Here is a 21,702-nt window from a genome sequence, read left to right on the forward strand (position 1 = left end):
GGCTTCATTGCAGTGCCACTGTGGACAAAAGATGCCCAAAGGAATAAATGCCACCATGTGAATAGTCCCTAGTATCTTGTTCTTCCAAGGATTTCCTTTCCTGCCAGTGAAGGCCTCTTAAAATATTCTATCCATATCTGACTTGCCATCTGCTTGCATAAATTAGCCTTTAAAAATAATTTGTCAATCTATCTACATCAGCAACATTTATTTCATTAATTGGACGAATTAGCTCTTTGTAGCAAGTCAAAGGCTGTGGAGCCAAAATATACTGTACTTTCTCCCAAGTGACCTGGAGACCCTTGGACGAACTCTTGGGGTGCCATTAAAAATGAATAGTTATATAGAAAAAATAGCATTTTAATGTTTACTTAACGTAGCTACCTTTCCAAAAAAGAAAGAAAAAAAAAGAAAAAAAAGGGGACTTTCAACATTTTTAAACAGCTGGTTGCCTTATTTTTTAGTTTGTTTCTCCAGTGGTATGAGCAGAACGTCTTCAATTTAGAAAAGACAAGTCTACATTCTTATCTGCATGGATGGTCTCAGGTTACAAGCAGTGCAGAGGAGGAGCAGATATATAAATACCTTTTAAAATTATTTTAGGACTGACATATTAAATTTTAGAGGGCCAAGTTCTACTGTCAGTTACGCTAGTGAGATCAGTGAAGCTAGTCTGGAGATATAGTTGTGTACCCCATAGTAGTCATGACAGATACATCTGCACTTAAGCATAAAAGTATCGTATAAACTAAAGCACAATGAGTTACAACAGCTACGTAACAGAATCATTTTTTCTTTTAAGTGGTTAAGATTTTTATCCAGATGCTATTGTACTGGAGAAGAATTTGTTACCGCAAGCCTCCCAAACATCCACACACAAACATATATATACTTACATACTTGTTTACACAAATATTTTATAGAAAAAATTATGACACCAGAAATTCTGGCATACATTATGTGTTTTATATGTAGGTTATACATTGTGTAATTCAGTCTTAAGATCTATAAACTATCAATTACCAAATCCGTTTTAGGCCTGTAAGTGGAAGATAAATAAGATGAAATAGAAGAAAAGTACTTTTTAGCAAGAAACACAAGTAATCAAAATCCTTCCCTGTGCCCAATGCCACTTACAGAAATGTTTTGCAGCTATTAAACATTACATTTTTCTTAAAAGAAAACTTCCATATCATATTCACATTCATTAAAAATCTACTGTTCCCACCATCTAATCTGACCTCCTCCATAACACAGGACCAAAAATAAAAAATTAAGCTGATAGCTACTATTACAAACCCTAATTATTCATTTGGACTATTAAAGTTGAGAGAGGCAGTACAGAATAGTGGAAGAGAGTATGGGATTGAGACTCAAGACATTTGGGGTTTTAGATCTAGGTTTACTATTGCTGTGAAAATTTTGGTGAGAAAGAAAATTGTGCTTCAGTCTTCTTCTCTGGATAATGTGGGAAGTGATTCTGAGCTTTTTGTAAAGTGCCTTCCAATCAAGTATTGTGTATCAGATATTTTGATAGACTACAGCAAATCTTCTATTAACTTCTGGTCTTGCTCCAGAGGTTGAAAGTAATGGAACAGCTGTCACAGTCTTACCTCTTATTTCACTCTTAAAACAGCAGCAGCAACAAAGCTTTGTGGTACATTTCTAAGTTGAATGTGGTCGGCTTCACCTTCTAGTCATTGGATCTTGTTTGGCTTTTTGGCTAGATAAAAAAGCCCGCCAGAAGTCTTCTACCATGTAAACAAACTTGTAGCCTTGAAATTCTCCCATCAGTTTCCTTGCTCTATTTAGCTCCTAACCATCAGATTATAGAGTATCGATAGACCTCAAAACTTCCCCAGAACTGTTTTCACTTATTTCCTCATTTTATGATCTCCTTTCCTAACAGGCACCAGAACCTGCTTTCCTCATATTTATAATCTATGACTGTAATTATCTCCAATCCTGCAGAATATTCTCTCACCTGCTCATCTAATGCTGTATTCATGCTCCTAAAAGCATCCTTAAAGCTCTTGTTAACTAAGGTAACTACCATGAACTTTAAAATGTTCAGGATCATTGACTTTCAGCATGCAGAAATCTTACATGTAGGGCCTTCTTCCAGTTAAATACAGACCTTTGTGCTTGCATTTGACTGTGATAAGATGTCTGTTCTTCCAAACGTAGCCTATCCAATAGTCCCACCCAATCAGCAAAAAGGTCTTCCCAGCACAAAGTGTAATTAGACCAGGATATTATTCTAACAATAACTGCATATTTACTTCTAAATAACTGGAGGAAAAGGGTCAACTGAATAGCACTGGGCTAACAATTAGTGTAGCTGCTTTACTGAAAGAAAAACAAAAACAACAACAAAAACTTTCAACCTCTGATGATAACCCTTACATAGTGTTGTGGTCTAGCCCGGCTGGCAGCCAAACACCACACAGCCGTTCGCTCACCCTCCCCCCTCCCTCTCCGGGATGGGGGAGAGAAACGGGAAAGTGAAGTCTGTGAGTTGAGATAAAGACAGTTTATTAAGACAGGGAAAAGAATAACAACAATAATAATAATAATAATAGTATTAATAGTAATAATGTGTATGAAATAAGTGATGCACAATGCAATTGCTCACCACCCGTTGACCGATGCCCAGCCTATCCCCGAGCAGCCGGCCCCCCCCTCCACCCCGGCTAGCCACCCCTATATATTGTTCAGCATGACGTCAGATGGTATGGAATACCCCTTTGGCCAGTTTGGGTCAGCTGTCCTGGGTCTGTCCCCTCCCAGCTCCTGCTGCATCCCTAGCCTGCTCGCTAGCAGGACAGAGAGAGGCTGAAAAGTCCTTGGCTTGGTGTAAGCACTGCTCTACAACAATTAAAACATCAGCATGTTATCAGCGCTCTTCTCATTCTAATCCAAAACATAGCACCCTGCCAGCTACCAGGAGGAAAATTAACTCTGTCCTACCTGAAACCAGGACACATAGCTTTTACAAAATGTTTTTAATCTTTGCAACACAGTGTTTTTATATCCTGCTAATTGTCTTACCCTAATCTGTGAGCAGTTGATCAGCACATTTAATTTTATCAACAAAATGTAAAATTCAATCTAGTTATTCAGCAAGAGCAGTTTTAATTAAAACTATATTCATTGGCAACAATTACTTTATAACCTTTAGATAATAGTATGTCCAAAGAAGATTTTCATGATTTTTGTTCAGAATCAGTATCAAATTAGCCTGACTACAATTACACAGATTATTCTGTTTATTCTCCTTAAACATAACCTCCCATACCCTTTTATTTTGTATTACTTGGAACATTTATGATGTTTCAGATCTAACATTTACACTGAATTCTAATAAAATAAGTAAAATGGAATAGTAAATCCATGTCACTCAGAATCCCAAGACCTAGATTTGTTAGTATTCATAATTTTGTGACTGTTTTCTGTAAACTTGCAGTTTTTCCAGGAGCTCATTCCTGTCAGAGAATACGATGTTTCATAGTCAGCAACACAAGAGGTGCAGAACCATCTGCTTTCTGATTCAGTGCTAATAGCTCAGCTATCATTTCTAGAAAAGAACCAAAACTCACACATTAAATTATCTTCAAGTGTTTAAACATCTCACATTACTATTGTGAGCTAAACTCAGGTAAATCATTTTAGTTCTCTGTTGTGAAAATGAATAGTCTCTTTGGTGCAGTTACTTGGAATGCTGCAGTAAGTAAGTGACGTCCTTCATGGCAATTCAGCATGCAATGCAATAAATGACTTTTATGGCTGGTTAAATTATAAGGCAAGACTGAGGTGTTTAATAACCACATGAAGCTGTTTATTGCACATAGAGTCTATTGCCACTGACACTATATTTTCATAGAAGAAAGCATAAAAAACCTTCTTTTTTAACTCAAAAACTTATTCCACAACACAACAGTTTTGGGGGCCTTGAAATTCCTTATATAAAGGAAGTGTGAGCCGATACCATGCTATGTTCATGCATCAACTGCATTTTCAAAATGAAATTTCATTTTCTAGATAGGTAAGCAGTCTTACCAAAAAAAGACTCAGTGACCCTCCACCACATGGAACAAGGAAGGAAACTCTTCATCTCTCTGGGCTGAACGGGTGGGGGCAGAAACCATTTCCCGTGTCAAAGTTTTTGGCAACTAAAGCAACCATCTGCAGATTGGTGCAGCAGAAGTAGGAGTAGGATGATATGGATGATGACTTGTGCAAAGAAAAATAGCACTTTTCTGTAAATTGAACCATACAGCAATCCAGCCTTGAGATGCACTAAGTACCTTAAGGATAAGGGTTTTGTGAAAAAGCGGGGGAGTCTGTGCCATTCTGACACCATTGCCTCTGACAAGCTGTGACCCCAGCTGCATCATTAAGTGGGAAGAGAAAAGTGAATTGGTGTTTTACTAACAGAGCAAGACAGCCCAGACGTATTGTGGGATATATAACCATACTTAACTTTAAATTAATATATAAAGTGGGTAAAGTAAGCTATAAAAGGACATGTTTAAAAAATTATTCTTTGACATTTTTCCTCAATGTGACTAACATCTGTTGGTCATTTTGTCCTCCAGCCCAAGGAGCTTCAGACTATGAAAGAGGTAATGAGCTGCTAGCAAGGCTTCACTTCGCAAGAGCGTTTCTATGATTTTTTTTAATTTTTTTAGTCATAATTGTAGCTGCCTCTGACCAGTCACAAAATAACAATCATTAATTGGGCCCTTTTCTCAGTCTAGTCTTGCAACCAGCAGACCCATGTCCTCCAGCCCATCCTTGGCTGCAAGCAGCAGGGCAAACGCTGCCACCAGGAGATCCCGCTTACAGACGATCTGTTTTAGGGCCTGTTGTAATCTTTCAGCTGAAGTAACAAAACCCAGGTGCTCCACATAGCAGCTGTTTGTCACCCTTTCTGAGATCTTGGCAGGTCTGAAAGTGAAGAGAGATCTGAGACCTTGTGCAGACATAACTAATACGTTTCATTCCCAAGAAAATGAAACCACGCTGGGAGTTCCCCTAAGTGATGGCTGTAACCAGAGACACGGCGCTGTCAGCACCCATGTGGGAGCACCATTTGATGGAACTGGGAACCATTGCGTAATGCAGACTCAGTCCCCAGAGGCCAAATGTGATCTGCCTCCAAAGAATAAAACGTTTCTTCCTCAAATCCCTGCTTTTTATGGGTGCTCGATTGGCTGTAGGTTATGCTAAAAGACTGAAACAATAGCGCTCAGCTGTGCCAGCTGATCCTATCCTATTCACCCAGATGTCTTGGTACAGAGTGGATGAACAAGCTGAAGAGAAAATGGTCTTTTATAGAAATATTCCTCTGTCAAAGACATAAGACGCTCCCAGCTTTCTTCTAATATTTTAACCCACCACAGTACAAGGGCTACTCCTTAATGTAGGCAGGGAACCCCGAGGCATTAGCAGCCCAAAGCAAGTTATCAAGGTCCTTCCTACCTTTGCCTCTACCGCACATTTCAGAGCTGTCGACGCAGCTCCTTGTGTGGTCTTGAAACTGATGCTGTTCCACAGCAGCCAAATGAGAGGGGAAAATCTGCTTTTTTATTTATATAAATCTGGCTAAAAGTTTTTATTTATTTAGAATGGAGTTTAAACTGCGCTTGACTCTAAATAAATAAAACACGTTATTTTCCCTCCCTACTGGTTGCCACCAAGCCGTGTGAATTTCAAAGACCACACAGACAGCAGCGGCTTTGTGGTAAGGTGGGGACCAATGCAAAGGGAGGCAGCACACCAGAGGCCAGGGTCTGCAAGCCCTGCAGGTGAAGGAAGCGTTATGAAAGGCACATTATAAAAGTACGGATAAGCCTACCTCTGAAAAAGACATCAGTTGCTTGTATATTGTGCTGATGCTGATCCTTCTCCTTCCCTGTCTACGAGTGCATTTCCTCTGCAGGACTTAACAGTACCCAAGTCACTCCTATCCATCACAGTGACAACCCTCTGTGATTTACAGCAGCCCTGTGGGAGTGCAGTGGTGGCAGGACAGGCAGAAAGAATGGCAGGGTAGCACATACAGGAGGGTATTTCTCATTTCAGTTTTCAGTTAAGTGGAGAGAAAAGGAAGTAAATATCTTCAAGATTTCTTCCAGGCAGGCCATTACTGAGGACAAACCAACTTCTGTCAGATCCTTGAAAAAATAAATAGTGAGGGGGAAAAAAACCACCACAAAGATGAATGTTCTAGGATAAGGGATTGGACCCTTTTTCCTCTCTAGTTAATTGCAGGCAATATTTTGGTAACACATATGTCTTCTTTTCAGCCTTTAAGTCACAAATTCAATGGACCAGATACAATTCATCTTTGGAGTAGCCCCTGGGATGAATTTAGATCTATCTTAAATGGAAGTAAGGTCAGGTGAAAGACAGATGAAAATTACACAAGACACTCATCATTCCCTACTTCAGGGGTGAGAGTTTGATCTCATTCAGTGATCAGCAAAGATGCTGACACAAAGATGCTAGTTACATCCCACATCTGATAGTTCCTCATTTCTTCACGTGGTTAGTAAATGAATAACTTCAGACAAACCCATATCCAATCTTTTGGAAACACCAGCTTCCCAAGGTATCTGTCTGCTGGGGAGGCACCTGCTAAAACTCAGTGTTTGGAGGAAGGAAGAAAGCAAAAGGGAAAAGTGCCAACTGCTCCTAGAATCGAGCTAAAACCAAATGTATTTGCTGTTCCTACACTATCTGCTTACAATGAATGCCATGCAAAACCAAGATTTTATGGAAAGCCTCCATTTCAGACCTTCAGACAAACAAAGAATGGATCCATCTGACACTCTGCTTGCCCCTGAACTGCTGCACCACTTACTTGAATTTTTATTTCTCCTCTCCTTCCAACACTTCTTTTAAAAGCCAATACAGAGGAAATCACAAAAACCGTCTTTTTGGTAGGCATCTTATTGCCATTGGCCAAGGACTCCACCATGCCAAGTTTTGCTCCTCACTTAGTTGTTGCAGTTTGCCAGTTGTTAAATGGAGGAAGAGCTGATTGCAGACAAAGCAATTTTTCTGGTGGACTGTGGTCTGCATTTGATCCAGAAGGCTTAATCTTGATCTCAATGGCCAACAGAGGGAGTAGTTTTTACCTTCAACATTGTAGTTATATTCACCAATACCAAGCTGAAAAGGCTACTGTTGGAACAAGGAGTTACAATAAATTGTTGTTCATGGGGTGTCTATAGAGCTTACTCGAGAAGGCCTGAATTTGCCAGTCTAGGCAAAAACACAGTGGGCAACAGATTTATGAGGCAGACCTGTGCCTGCTCCTGATTAAAGCAGGCTATTTTACAAGTTTCAATACAATCCTCAGCAGCAGCATCTGCTGACCTGGTGTGAATGTGAACCTACAAATGTGTTTTTCCTGGGATAAACATCAAACACCAGCAGAAGTACTCAGGCACAATTAACAGCAGATACTAAAATTTTCTCTTCTATTTATTGAGGAAGGAAGAGGGATCAGTGAACATATGGAAGAGAGAAGAAAGCTCAATGGGAAGACTGGCAAGGCAGAAACGGTCAAAGGAGAGTAGAAAACTTACTGGGAGGTCAAACCAACTGAAGAGCCTATGTTTTTTCTCCAAATAAGGCAGACGTTCAGAGTCCATAGCTTGCGAGGCACTTGGCCAAAGTCAAAGGGAGACATACAAAACCCTACCACAAGACAGACAGAACGAAAGAAAAACATCCATATCTCAGCAGAGCAGCCCACTTGGCTCAGCATTTATTGTTGAAGGAAAGGTCAGCAGACAGCCCTTATTCCGTGATGATTGCTGAATATGAAGGGACATAAGCAATGGGCAGCTAAAGAGCAGAGAGGACTAGAGCAGCGGCAAACCCTCCCCATCTGGGAAGGGTGCTGGGCAAAGCACATACCTCCCTGTGCTCCCAAGGATGCTTAAAACCAGAAGCAATACTGAGAGGGGAAGAGGCTGGTAGCCCTGTCTGGACTCGCAACCTCCTTCCGAACCCATCCAGTTCAGATAATGGCGTAGCAAAAAAAGATTTCCACAGAAAGCAGATCAGCTTTTTAGGCTGTCTCCTACTGGCACACATGGAGAATGTGTTGCTGCATGCCGAAGGGGGACTCTCAGGCTCCCACGCGGATTTGGGATCGCTGCCCGTCAGTTAACGCACCTGGCACACTTCCACCAAATCTGTTCATCATGAAAGCTCCCTATGCTTTTACTCCCTTATTCTCCTGCTTCTACCATCTGATGTCCTAGGTGTAGCATTTCCTCTGAGGCTACCCCTGCCCAGCAGTACTCCCTTGCCCCCTCCTCTCACTTCTTGTGCCTCAGGTGAAATTAGCTTGAGCACAGTCAAACATAAGGACAGACCACAAGCAACTGGTGCTCAGAATGGCTGCAAATATAAGACAGATCTGTTAATCCTAATCTGCAAAACCTTTTCCTACCACAGCATGGGACTTTGCAGAATGCAGACTGAATTCTTAGCACCAAGAATGATGTGGATACCACCAAACTCAAACCATGAACCAGGGACTCCCCATCTCCTCTGCTCTGAGTCTTCTCACTAGATGTAATAGTAGCACCTTTCTAAACTGCTCTGACATGTTCCTGAAGAATTTTTCTAAATACCATGTTCTAAAGGACATCATTGAGGGTGTGTGTTTTGACCTTTTTTTTTTTTTTTAATCTTTATTCTGATTTCTGGGTGGCAAAAGAGAGAAGACTTAAATTTAAAATGCTCTAGAGATCCTATGAGAAACCTTTTTATATTTGTGTGTGGTCTTGCAGTTTTGTCAGTTGTCTGACATTTTAATTTCCTGTTCCCCTCTTCTGGTGGGATTCTGATTTCCTCTCAATCCTTCTCCTTTCTCCATTACGAAAAACCTGACAGGCATCTCCATTTCTACCATCTGTTTCCTATTCACTTTTATAAATATTGAAGCAAATAATTAATTTGGCAAAGACGGATGAGGTAGCCTAGCTCATCTTCTGTCAATCAATATCAATATACAACTGCTACTATCCCTTCCCAGACCTTCTACCTCTTAACACTAGCTCCTTTGCACCACACTGGCAACTACTATTCATGGTCTAACTCATCAATGAAACCAGTCCAGGTTTAACTGCTTTAATGTTTTTACATTAGAAACAGCCATTCAAGGCATTGTGTCCCCATGAAATGCTGTGTCATTACTGCCCAGCTGCAAACTACCCTTTGAGAAAGTGTCTTTTGTTGTTTATACAAGCTAAAATATGAAAGAAATATCCATGAACAGTGTGATAAACACCCGTGCTGAGCAATAGATTCTCTGTCCTCAGTGACCAGGTGTACACAGCACACTGCTAGCAGGGATATGGTGTTGGTGGGAACAGAAAAATTGGGTCTACCTTTAACTCTGCTGTTCAGACAGATATCAACCAATTCCTTTCTATTCCCATTTTATATGCCACTGCAGCTCTCAATCCCTGTACCCATGAGATTCCTCCTGAATGTCCAGTTGCCATTTCCACGGGGAAGACACCATCCTTTGCTGCTGATGATCTGTGACAGAGCCACTCAGTGTCTCCATACAAGGAATAAGAAGTCATAACACAGTGCTTAGGAGCATTTCTACTGCTGCAGGAGCATGTATGTCCTGAGTGCCGAGACCAATTTTAATAGAGTTTAATTGTTCTTTAACTGCTGCTGAAAGCTAGATGTACATTCTGCCTTTAAATTTAACAAATAACTTTTGCTGTGAAAGATCGTGCTAAGCCACAACCCATGCTAACCAGAGGCATCACATGACATTAAAACCCTCTTCTGTGTGCCAAAGTGCTAAAATCCCTTACTTATTATTCACTTATTCCTCGCACACTGACACATTACAGTGACAATCACATTAATGGTTGTCAGAACTAATATGGATGCAGATGTCTTGCAGCCATTTCAGCCCTCAGCCCAGGGGGAAGCACAAATTTTATCCCTTCCTGTCTATCCACCCTTCACAGTTAAAGCATCAACCCTGTAAAGGCATGGGAGCAAGCAAGCCAGGAGACAGGGGCGGTGAGCTGGCACAGACAGACTTCGCTTGCCACCTGCTGCATGCCGCTTCTCCACTTCTGCAAATGGCCATGGGATGCTGGCACTCCCCTCATCTCACTTGGCCACCACAACACTCACCAAACTTTGCCCTGACCAGCTTTCCTCACCTCAAACTTGCAGTTGCAAGTCTGAATTCATCTTCTGGATGTCTTCCCAGATGAACGTGCATGTAGCTTTTCCTTGGGGCTTAAAAAATTTAAAAAAAAAATAAAAAAAGACTTTTCAAACCATTTTTCCATATCACCACAAGCTGCCCTGGAGATGTCTCCAAGGTAGATATATGGTGAGGTTACACATTCCAAGTCCTCACCGGGAACAGGATTACAAAAGAACGCTGCAATTATTTTAAGTTATGGAAAAAGTAATCAAATATTTCACTCACCACTAAAATGTCATCGTTTTATGTATTTCACAAAGAATTCTCTCATTATGTTAGATAGACCTGGAGAGACTCCAGTCTCTGTGGGTTACATGCATTCCCCTGTTCTGTTCAGAAATCAAAAGCCTTAGTCTGTTTTTGAAGAAAGCCAAGTCACTTGGTGCCCTGCTACTGACCCAAAACTTAACAGCAATACACCTGATTTCTCTTATAAACTGAGTTGGCCTTTTCTGAAGGTATTCTTCACATAGCTGCAAGCACAGCATTCTCCCCACATGCTCTGATAAAAATAATAATTGCACATGAAGAAAAAAAGAAAGCCCAGAACAATAACCACATCAGCAATCCTTTGAGGAAAAATTACTGAGTGCTCCTGAACAGCACAGCTAATCACCAACACTGAATAAAGAAGGCAGCAAGCCTGTGAGACCATTAGTATCCTGACTTTTCATTTTACTGGACCTCTCTTTAATTTTGTTACAGCTCTGCAACGGTACAACAGCATCATATGAGCACTGCAGCATTAGCAAGGCGGCTCAGAGGCTGAGCAAGATGACTTCAGACAGCAGCACAGACCTTTTGAATGCAAGTGAGTGATTCTCACTTCAGGAGAGGGGTGAAGCATGGTCTTACCTCTTCCAGATCTCCACGGTGCCTAGAAGCTCAGAGAGCCAGAGGTACCAGCGACTGGGCACTGTACAAACACGCAAATGGACAGTCCTAAACTTATATCCTACAGTTCTAAGATTGCAGCACCGCACAAGAAATCCAGTGGCACAGTAGAGAGAAAGACTGAGTAAGAAGTGTCTGTAGTAAGAAATACACCCTTTTTCAGTCTAGGTTGCTTTAATACAAGCTCCTACATCACTGGATTTTATGCAATATAATGTATCTACTGAAAATTTGCTGCAAAGTTTTCCACAAGATCTTCCTTAAATATCTTTCTGCAAAATCCCAGAAGTAGAAGAGAAAATCTGTTTAAGGAACAAGGATAACACATGTTCCAGATTATCTAAGTACCATGGGAAGAAATGACACTGACTGCACCTTAGTAACAAAAAAAAAAAAAAAAAAAAAGTCAGATTCTTTTGAAATGTCATAGGTTTCTTTTGAAAAGAACAAAGCAATGAGACAACACACTTTAGGGACGCATTTCAGATTTTTGTTCAGGATTACCAGATGGAAGTAGTAGTTTTTAATGCAGCCGGTGGTGCCTTGTCCTAGCAAACCTCTGACAATAATAGAAAGTATTCTTTGAAGAAAACATCTGATCCTACAGACTCCACTCATACAAGCAAATCCTTAGCCCTGGCCAGTCACACTCCCGTACAAGACTCACAAAAGAAAAGGTGTATGACTGAAAGCAGTTATTAACCCCCTCTAAAGTTGCCTTTGGTGGGGAGAATGAGAGGGAAGAAATCGTGAATTATTCACAATTTTCAGTTTATCCCTAATCCCTTAAATCTGTCGCTCTGAGGGTAGAGAATTTTACTTAATGGCAGTGCCAGAAATAACAAGCTAGAATTGCATGTTTATGAAATGGGGTCTTAGTTACTTATTAGGATCAACTGGGTTTGAATTAATGTTGGCTCACGTTCAAGAGCACTGAGTGGACTGAATAAGCACTACAATTTTAAAATTCGTTAATGGTTGTTTGTTGTATATATTTTATATACTAGAAACGTCCAGAGATGCTCGACCTTAGCTTTCTTTTGAACATACAGACATAGAAAACCATGGCTAACATAGCATAACATTCTTTGGGTTTGTAGGTCTACTTACACAGATGATTAATGGATGAAGACAATCCTGAATATAACAGGACACCTCTTGCTTCCAAATTTAAGTTGTGCTGGGGTTGGTAGACATATCACATCATTATCACTTGTGGTTTTGGCTCAGAAGGTGGGTGATAAAACAAAATATGGTGGAAGTAGAGTTTACATAAAAGTGATAATGAAATGTAAGGAGAAGAGAATCCAGGTCAGGTAAAAAGCATAACTGATGCTGTAGATAGCATAGGGCTTTGAAAAACTTGCTGCTGAAGGCCATTGAATATGTGAAAATTACTCTGCATTTTGAATTGATGAAAATTGCACACAAGATGCTTGCTGCAGATAATTTTGATGCGCACATATTTTGATGCGCATTGCACAGGACTTCTTCCAATACTAAATTTTTTTGTTTGTTTGTTCACTGTGGAAAAACAAATAATGCTTAAGTTTGCATGACAGCACAGCTATATTTCCGAAGATTTAACCATGCGAGGGATATTTATGTAGAAGATAATGTGTCAGGAAACTTTGAGCATAAGAAATAAAGGAAGTGTGACCACACTAGCTTTCTGTTTCAAATTAGGAACAAGCTTTTGAAGAAAATGTCTTTATCATCCCACTTACCATGCTTTGGTTGCACTTCAAACAGCCTTGAGGCTCACAGACTGGGTGACAAAACTAAATGGGAAGAAGCTCCACACTCCAGCAGCACACCTACTGCACTCCAGCCACCTAGAAAGAGTCCAAGGTAAACAACCTGAGATGCATTCGGTGTGGACATCAGCTCCTCAGCCCCAGGTGTGCTGTTCTGGAGATCCACAGCTTTTGTGCTGTGGTATCAGGAACACAGCTAGCAACAGCTGAACAAAACTGAGCTGTGCAACCATGAAATTTGATGGTTAGAATGCCCCGAAGTGACACAAACTGAATGTTTCCTCTCCCTCTGCTCCCACAAAGTGTTACATTTCAAGTGACTCATCTACTGAAAGGCCAGTCCCGAAATCCTGACACCTGAACAAAGCCCCTCCAAGCTGATCTCGTCCCTATTGAAGGACAGTTCTTTGTCAAATTAGATCCAAAGAAAAAAAGTCATTTTCAAATACAGGCCCAAGGCAAAAATTTACTTCTGAAAATTAAAACAAACTTACACATCTGACTGAAAATTACAGCAATAACAATAACATATGCCAATAGTAATAAACATTACAAGATGTGATTTTTCATCAAAACACTGGAAATTGACTAAAATGATTGATCTTGTCTGAGCACAGTTTTTCTAATAAAAATAAAATAAAATAAAAAACTGAGTAAAAGAAATCTCTGTGTTATACATAACCACAAAGTAATGGTGAATCAGGCCCATGTACAGCCAAACTTACCACAAGCTGAGATGCTTATGCAATTAACACACTCTGCAGCATTCCCCTGAGGACACAGCCCTGTCCTACCAAGTGTTGGCTACTTTTAAGCAGAAGCAAGGGAAAGTCTGACCAGTCTAAGCCCTATGGCCGCAAGCTTCAGGGAAAGAGATGTCATCCCCTCCCCTTCTGGTAAGAAGGGAAGCATGTTACTGAAGACAGTTTCATGTGCAAGGGCTTTCAGCCAGCATCTCTGGTAGGAACATTATCATCAGCAGAAATTATCTGGGCCATGAAGGAGAACTCTCCTGCTCTCACAGCCCTACAGCGGAGGACTCTGTAGCAATAGAGAAATTTGCTACGGGAGATGTAGCAGAGTTGAGAAGAAGACACTGAAACTCCCTGGTCTAATAAAGCCTTGCCACGTTTCAGGGGCCCCTGGGAGGAGGAAGCAAGAGTTGAGGCTGGCACGGGGTTTGCGTAGACTACTGCACTGAACTTTATATGCTAGTTCTTAAGCAGGCCAAAATTCTGGTTAGGTCAAAGCCCATTAAAGATTTTCAAAAGTAACCTGTGATTTTGGACCCCTGGCTTGACTCACCCAACAGACCTGATGCTGAGAACTCAGTATGTTTGGAAAACAATGTCTGCTTGAGGCATCTCAAGGTTTCAGGCATGCCACTTGTTGCACTAGTTGTTCACAAAAGCACATAGAGAAAAGGAGAAAAAAAAAAAAAAGTTGTAAATATCAGATACATTTATTCCTGTACTGTAGGAAACAGGTGATGAAAACCAGAAGTCATGTTACGGTCCTGTCTTGAACACAACTGTATTATAATTTTAAGGCTATACTATCCCCCCTTTTTTTAGCTCAAAATATATGTTTTTTTTTCTTTATTTCAGCAGATTAATGGCATCTTCTGAAGAAACAAAGCCAAAATTTTTGGTTCCCTCCATTATTCCTCTGCCTGCTTCAGAACTATCATCTGAAGACAGCAGCTGCAGAACAAAGGTGTTGAGAAGGCTAAGAAAAATGGGAGAAACATGTCAAATTATAAATATGAAAGAAAAGTATTAATTAAAGTAGAGTAGTTTTTAAACAAAATCACATTTAGCCATGCAAGGCAAATAAAGGTTGCTGAATAACCTGAAAAAGCTAAAATTTAGTATTTTATGCCACTGAGGGAAATAAAAACATTCAGGTTTTCAGAAATTAAAAATAAAATAAAATAAAATAAAATAAAATAAAATAAAATAAAATAAAATAAAATAAACATGACAACAGAACTTAACTTCATCCACAAGATTGCACAAAACATAAACACATACTAAAGGAAGACAAACACCACTTTGCTGAAAATCATTTAGAGAGCTAAGGCCTTTCCAAATCCGAGTGGATGAGATATCCACTCTGCAACATCTGAGCAAAGCAGCAGACTTCTTGTGGTTAAAGGATTTCAAGGAGGATTCATCAGACCTAGCGTCATTTTGCAATCCCACATAACATTGATTTCTTCATACGCTCATCTTCATTCTCTCATCATTCTGGCAGCAGTAAATCACAGCAGTTTAAAAGAAGGTCATGTACGCATTTTCATATTTCATGCATGATCCCGTTGCACAAGACAAATGATCTGGAATACTTTGCTTGAGAGTTGTAAAGTCATCAGTTCACTTCTGGATTTACTTTAATACATCTCCATGGAATACTTCCATCTTTTTCTCCTTCAGAAGGACTCTGTACACTCATTTGTTCCCTGACTACTTTCAGGAAGGTCCAAAACTCATCCAAAATTTAACAAACCACAAAGCCTTCTCTTACAGGCAAGCACAATACATGAGAACACACAGTCTACCTCACTCCCAACCCCTAAGTGGGATCTTTAGCTCTCATTTAGGCACCTCTGCTCCCTTTGTAGTTTGTGTGGAGATGTAAGCACCGCAGAATAAGACACCCAGACCACACACAGCTGGCACTGCCACCTCCCTGGGAACTTCCAACCTCCACTAATGCCCCTCAGGAGCCTCCATCAAGCTGCTTCAGCATGCTACAGCCCAGCAAATCCAGCCTTGAGTCACCTCCCCAGGGCACGCCTGTGCCCTTTCCCTCAGCCCACCAAGAGGACTGCCCTCGGTCTTGTTATTCCTTTTAGAAGCCCAGCAGAACTCAGAGCATACAACAACGTGGTAGTCAGGGACCTGTTCAATCTCAAAGAGGCCAGGTTATGGTTAGCAGGGCTGATGTTGGACTAGAAATTAGTAACATCAGTTGGATCAGACCTGCCTCCACACTAGGTTAGTCTGATGCTTTTTCTCCCTTTGTGTCCCAGGGAATGTCTATTATTCTGTTTTTCCTATCAACCATGGTGCATCAGTGCTTTGTTAGGGAGAGTTGTGCGTGGTGCTGTGCATATATGATAATAATGTCTGATAGTATCTGAGGCTGCTACACAAGATCACCTCAGGACAGAGCCTAAACCTGAGCATATCTCTCCTTGACTTCTTTTCATTCCTTTTTTTTATTTTTTTGAGTTCAATTTTATCTTTGCATCTCTGTGTTTATTAAGTGCTAGTCAGAGGATAATTACATCTCTGATACTTTCTCACAATCTCCTACAGTTATTACTAGGGTTTTGTTTGGAAATTTGTTTGCATTTACTGTTTTTATGTGTAAGTATCAACTTCTGCCTAACATAAAACAGAAAAAAAAAAATGCATATCAGGACATTTATTCTGTATGTGTTCACAAAAACACATCTTCTTACGTTTTCATTACATTTTTATACCTACAAGAAAACCAAACTCAAGACAGGATACATAATGATCACTGGTACCTAGGCTAGATTTTATGTTAAAGCAGAGGTTTGGATTTTATACTTCATGCCAGACCAAAACACTTTGCATGCTACTGACTTGAGCTGCAACATTTATTGTGGTTGAAATTCTAACCCTTCCTCCAAGCAGAACTGTCATGGCCCACACGAAAAACCCCAGAGCTACCAACATATCAGTCAGAGGATAGGTAGGATCTCTCGAAGAGAGTAGGGGCCAAGGGGATTGCTCCAGAACCCATTTTCATGCTCCAGAGAAATGCTATTGTATTGTTTCTGCTACTGCTGCCTGCCGTCTCCCTGCTTCACACATGGTAGAGAGCCCTCTCTGCTCCCACACTCTCTCACGCCTCCAGCCAGGCAACAACTTGCAATAAAAAGCTGACGCCAAAAATTAGAATCATAACCATATATTGAAACACTCCTCTGAAGTGCTTACATCCCCAACACCACATGGATCCAGCAAAGGATCTCAGGGAGAGAAGAGGAGAGAGAGACGAGAGCTTCTAGCTGAGAAGCACGTGGATTCATGCTAGCAGCAGCAAAGAGCTGCTGGAACTGATTTACCGCTAAAGCTGTTAACCAACAACTGACTTTTTCCAATTATTGATTTCACAAACAATAACCAGGTTAAAATTAGCAATCAGAACATAAAACTTTTCTGAAAGAAAAGGGAGCGCCATCCTGTGAAGGCTGGGGAAGAGCGAAGGCTCGGAAGGGGAAGACATGAAAAAGCATCTTGGAGGTGGGAAGTGTGTTTTGTGTCGGGGCAGAGTTGCAGGACACCACGCAGCACACGTTCAGCTCCCTCTCCCACCTCAGGAACTGCCAAATGCCACTGTGGTGACAGTGGGGATGAGCTGGAAGCCAGAGCAGAGAGTATGGGTGCTGGGGTCTTGTTTGCATAACAGAGAGCGACATGGAGATTTAATGGCAGCAATTCAAGTCTCAAATACATAATCTGGTTTTGTACAACTTTTCCTTCTCTACTCTCAGTTTGCAATTACAGACCAAAATTAACAACCTAATCTGCCATCCACACATTTATGTTCTCATATTTAACCACTGCACTGAAACCATCTATCAAAAAGCCACGTTTGTTTTAAAAAATACAGCACCCCTGAGAGTTGACAGATCAAGAAACAGAGACACAAAGGTAAGAAACGTTTTAAAAAGTGGGGGGATCTGATTTTGGGGTGACCAGCTTATTTATCACAAAGCAGATACTGTTTTGTTTTGGTTCTTATTTTTTAAACCTTTGGTTTCAGTGACTGTAGCCAAATACAGGAGAAAACTGGAGCCTGAATGCAAACGTCTGGCTCCTATCCTTTCCTCAGACCACCATGCTGGATTACCACCACTGCTAACAGCACTTCCACTGAGAATTGGCAGCTGGGCCCTTGACAAAATATGAAGATATGTTGATGGGCTTTGAGTTGAAAACACTGAAGTATACACTCCATTTAATAAAGAAAAGCATCTAAATCTTTTAAGTCAAAAGTTCTACTGGGAAATAAGCAATAGACATTTCTGTGTTGCAAATGTCAGGACTTTCATTCTTCTCCTATAAATCATACGCAGGGCTCAGATATGAGGGGGGAAATTCCCAGCACAATCCCACAGGTCACACGGCACAGAGCTCTGGAAAAGGACAATCCTGAGCAATCCATATCGTTTTCCAGTCTTTTCATACACCCAAAGAGAAAACAAAGACCACCCCAGAACAGGAAGTGATTTTACTCAGCATAGTGGAAATTAAGGTACAAATTATAGGAAATACTTGTACAGGAAGAATTTCGTTTCCTACACACTTGGCAGTATCACCAACTAGGAAACAATAATACCGGCTGTTCAGAGATTGCGCCACCCTTTCTAACTTCATGCAGAGGTGTTTCTTCCAGCCTGCAAAATCTTGGATAATTTTGGATCATACTAAATATGAAGGAAGCTAGGACCACTGGCATAAAACAAAGGTGAAGATACAATCCCTGTAATGGGAAGTCCCTAGACTGCAGATTACTGGTTATTTCAACAGTTCAACAATGAAAGATTGTTCTAATAATGCTCTGTTTTTATACTCTTCTCTGGACATCCACTGCAACCTGTACTAATAAGGAGTGTGTTGGTACTTTTCTCAGCTTTTCTTGAATTTTGCCCCACATATTTTAGGTTTTTGGCATATTTTATTCCTTTTTCTGCAATTAAAAATGTTTCAGTCACTAAACAACCAAAATTTCACAGCCATTATTATTAAAAGGACATAGGAAATGAGGCTCTAAAATCTGTATTTAGGTAATGAATAATTCTTAATGAGAACAGATCCTAATGAGGTTTCCTGACATGCTGCAAGACAAAATAGCAAGTACCAAGACAGCCAGACTGACCTCGGCTGATCTCAGGCAACAGACTCTCACATGAGGCTTCTGGCCCACAGCATCACTTCCCTCTCACCTTTGTTTCACAAGATAGGATACTTCACTAAATCTGCAACCTCAAGCTCATTTCCATGGCAACTCGTGGAATAACAGAACATAAGACTTTAATCATCGTTCTCAGACTTCACCAGGAGAGAAGACACTAGGCTGTGAGTCGACAGAATTGCATGACTCACAAATACGAGAAACAAGGGAAAGCAAAAGTGAGATGGTGTGCTGCAGTGCTCAAGGGACGAGCAGGATCCAAACCACACTGTATAGATCCTCATCTGGATCTGGATCTTGGCTCCCCTATGGTCTGGCAATGTTAATAGTCTGTGCTTCAGCCTGTTGCACTCAGATTCAGAAAAGGATGAATCAGAGCTCCACAAAGACCACGTATAGTCACGCTCTGCGCTCCGCTGAGCCAGTAGCTCAGTACAGAATCAGCCCTAAGAGGCAACGAGGTCCAGGCCAACTGACCCAGAGTTCAACTGACCCAATTATTTCTCCTAATTGCACCTCCAGTGGAAATTTTTCCTCATCTGAAGCCCCAGTTGAAAGACCCTCTTTTGAGGGTGTGAGAGACTGCTTATTCTTATGCTTCACTCCTTTGAATGATTTCATTTCCACTGAAAATCCCATTTTATTGCTTCGTTTGTCTTTCTCTCTGAGATAAAGCAGCATCAGCGGTAGAATCTTACTGCAGATGGTGACCCTGAAACCTCTGGTGTTCACTGAAACCTCTGTGAAATGTTTCCAGAATGAGATATCACAAGACTTGAATCTAAATATTTTTTTCAAGTATTCAATTTTGTAAGTATGCATCAAATGCTCTGCCTTCAGAAGAAGGTCATAACCATTCTTTGGATGGCAAAATAAATATTATAAATACTAGGAGAAAAGAAGAGGAAAAACGCATATTGGGATAAACTAAAAATGTTTCAAGACAGTGAACACTTGAATCAGTTTTACAGTTATATCTCAAGAAGAGGCTAAGTGTTCATTCTGTGGGAAAGGCCCCAAAGCAATCTTTGATCATAAAAAGTTTGCTGTGCTATATCCTTTGAATAAGTATAATTCCCCTGGTTCAGATCTCCTTGGACTTTGTGTATAGTAGCTAATCTTCTTTGATTTGCTATGTAAACACAGTTGCACATACCAGGTTAAGTGTATCTAGGAGGCATTCCTGCATCCTGCTGGCATGGATGTTTCTCCTAAGCCGTTACCTCTGCAAGATTTGTTCCTTAATATCTTTCTCTCCTTCAGTGCTTCATTCCACTGGTTTCATTAGGATAAAAAAAAAGCAGTTCCACTACAATGTTCCTAGGAGTTTCATGAGGCTGTAGAGTGCTTTTATTCAAGCACGCTCACTAGGCTGCAGCACTTTAGAAAGACTGAGTGCCATGTGAAGATGTGCAAGGTAAGTATGCCAAACTGGAAATCTCTGTTCACAAAGACTGATGAAAATTGTTCCTTAAGCTGCAGCTCTTGTATCTTCATATCTGTGGACCTTGTGCCTGCATGGATCCTCATGCACAGGAAAACAGAAAACTATCCAAATTTCAATAATATGGAAGTCCTGCAAAGTCACTGAATCCAACATAGTTCCCGTTTGAAAGCATAAATTAACTCTGATTTGAGAGCCCTGTCAAAAATCTGTGACTGAGCCCAGTCTGAACGCCACAACAGACATCTCATATGCCTGAGGAACCCAGCAGCAGTCCTCAAGTTTTGAAGAGATCTCAATATGCATCCACTCCCACACAGAGAAGTTGATGAGAGCCCGTGCCCCTACTGAACGCCAAGCTCTGCTGAAAACCCAGGAGTCCAGAGTGACAGCTGATGGCTTCCACATTCCCTTGAAAACAAAAAGAGTTCTTCTGAATTTCCCCCGCAGTGGCAGGTAGCTCAAAAGGCACAAATGATTGCTGCTGTGGTAATACAGTCATAAACATTAAAAAGGATAACTTGGAAAGGCATTTGGAAAATAAGCTTCAGATTTATCCCTCGTAACTTCAGGCACCACCAGAGAGTAAGACCTTATCAAGTGGTCATTAACCCTCCCCACAGACTGGAGAAAGGCTGCTAATTGTTGTGCTTGTATGGTGTCCCAACACAGGTGACAGGAGCAGAGGGCACCATACTGCCATACCTCAACAATGAGGCACGCTGCCTCTTCCAGCTTGCTGCCAAACTGTTACTTTGCAGATTCACTAAGGAAAATTTGTTATAGCCATTATTTTTCTTGAATCTGGAAGGGCACTAGAACACAGACCCTTTGTTTTCACCTTGCACATTTGTTAATAAGTGTAAGATCACTGTTTTCCCTGAAACAGTCGCAAAAGGACAGGAGATACGACAGCTGGAGAACAAGCAGGGAAGGTATAATAGCTTCCTTACCTTTGACACAGGAGTACAAATTTGAGTCAGTGATAACCATGGTAGATGATGGGGTATGTGCAGACAGTTTGACAAAGTAGATGAAAATCTTGACTTCATTACTACCTCTGCTATGAATTTCTTATATTAACTGCTTCTAGTAAAATCTGCAAGAAAAATCGGCTAGTGCTTTGCTTTTGACATCAGGAAGGTTATGATAGCATCTTTGGTGCTTCAGAATTCTTTTCCATGGAAGAGAGATTATAAACTGTTCCCTGTTGCCCAGAGGTCTCCACAGATATACATCAAAAACTCAGATGCTGTGGTTATAAGGTCAGACAAGGAAAAAGTTACTATATTCACTTCTAAAAATTCAGTGGAATGAAATAAACACATACTTTATATAGTGCTAATGAGCTTCATTTTCTTTTTATTGTTTTGCTCCCTATA

The 21,702-nt window shown here is 40.7% G+C and overlaps 1 long non-coding RNA gene across 3 annotated transcripts in view; it reads right to left on the minus strand.

The window, feature by feature from the left end:
- Positions 1-21,702, minus strand: part of LOC121066795 — a 37,935-nt gene that overhangs the window by 7,163 nt on the left and 9,070 nt on the right. For 2 of the 3 annotated variants that reach the window (XR_005817956.1, XR_005817955.1), the window contains exons 2-3: positions 14,227-14,315; positions 12,892-12,999 (exon numbers count right to left, since the gene is read on the minus strand). This is a non-coding gene — a long non-coding RNA (uncharacterized LOC121066795). The remainder of the gene's footprint in view (positions 1-12,891; positions 13,000-14,226; positions 14,316-21,702) is intronic. The other variant, XR_005817957.1, reaches the window with a different exon arrangement.

Source organism: Cygnus olor, chromosome 3 (genome assembly GCF_009769625.2).
Source record: "Cygnus olor isolate bCygOlo1 chromosome 3, bCygOlo1.pri.v2, whole genome shotgun sequence".
Lineage (NCBI taxonomy): Eukaryota > Metazoa > Chordata > Aves > Anseriformes > Anatidae > Cygnus > Cygnus olor.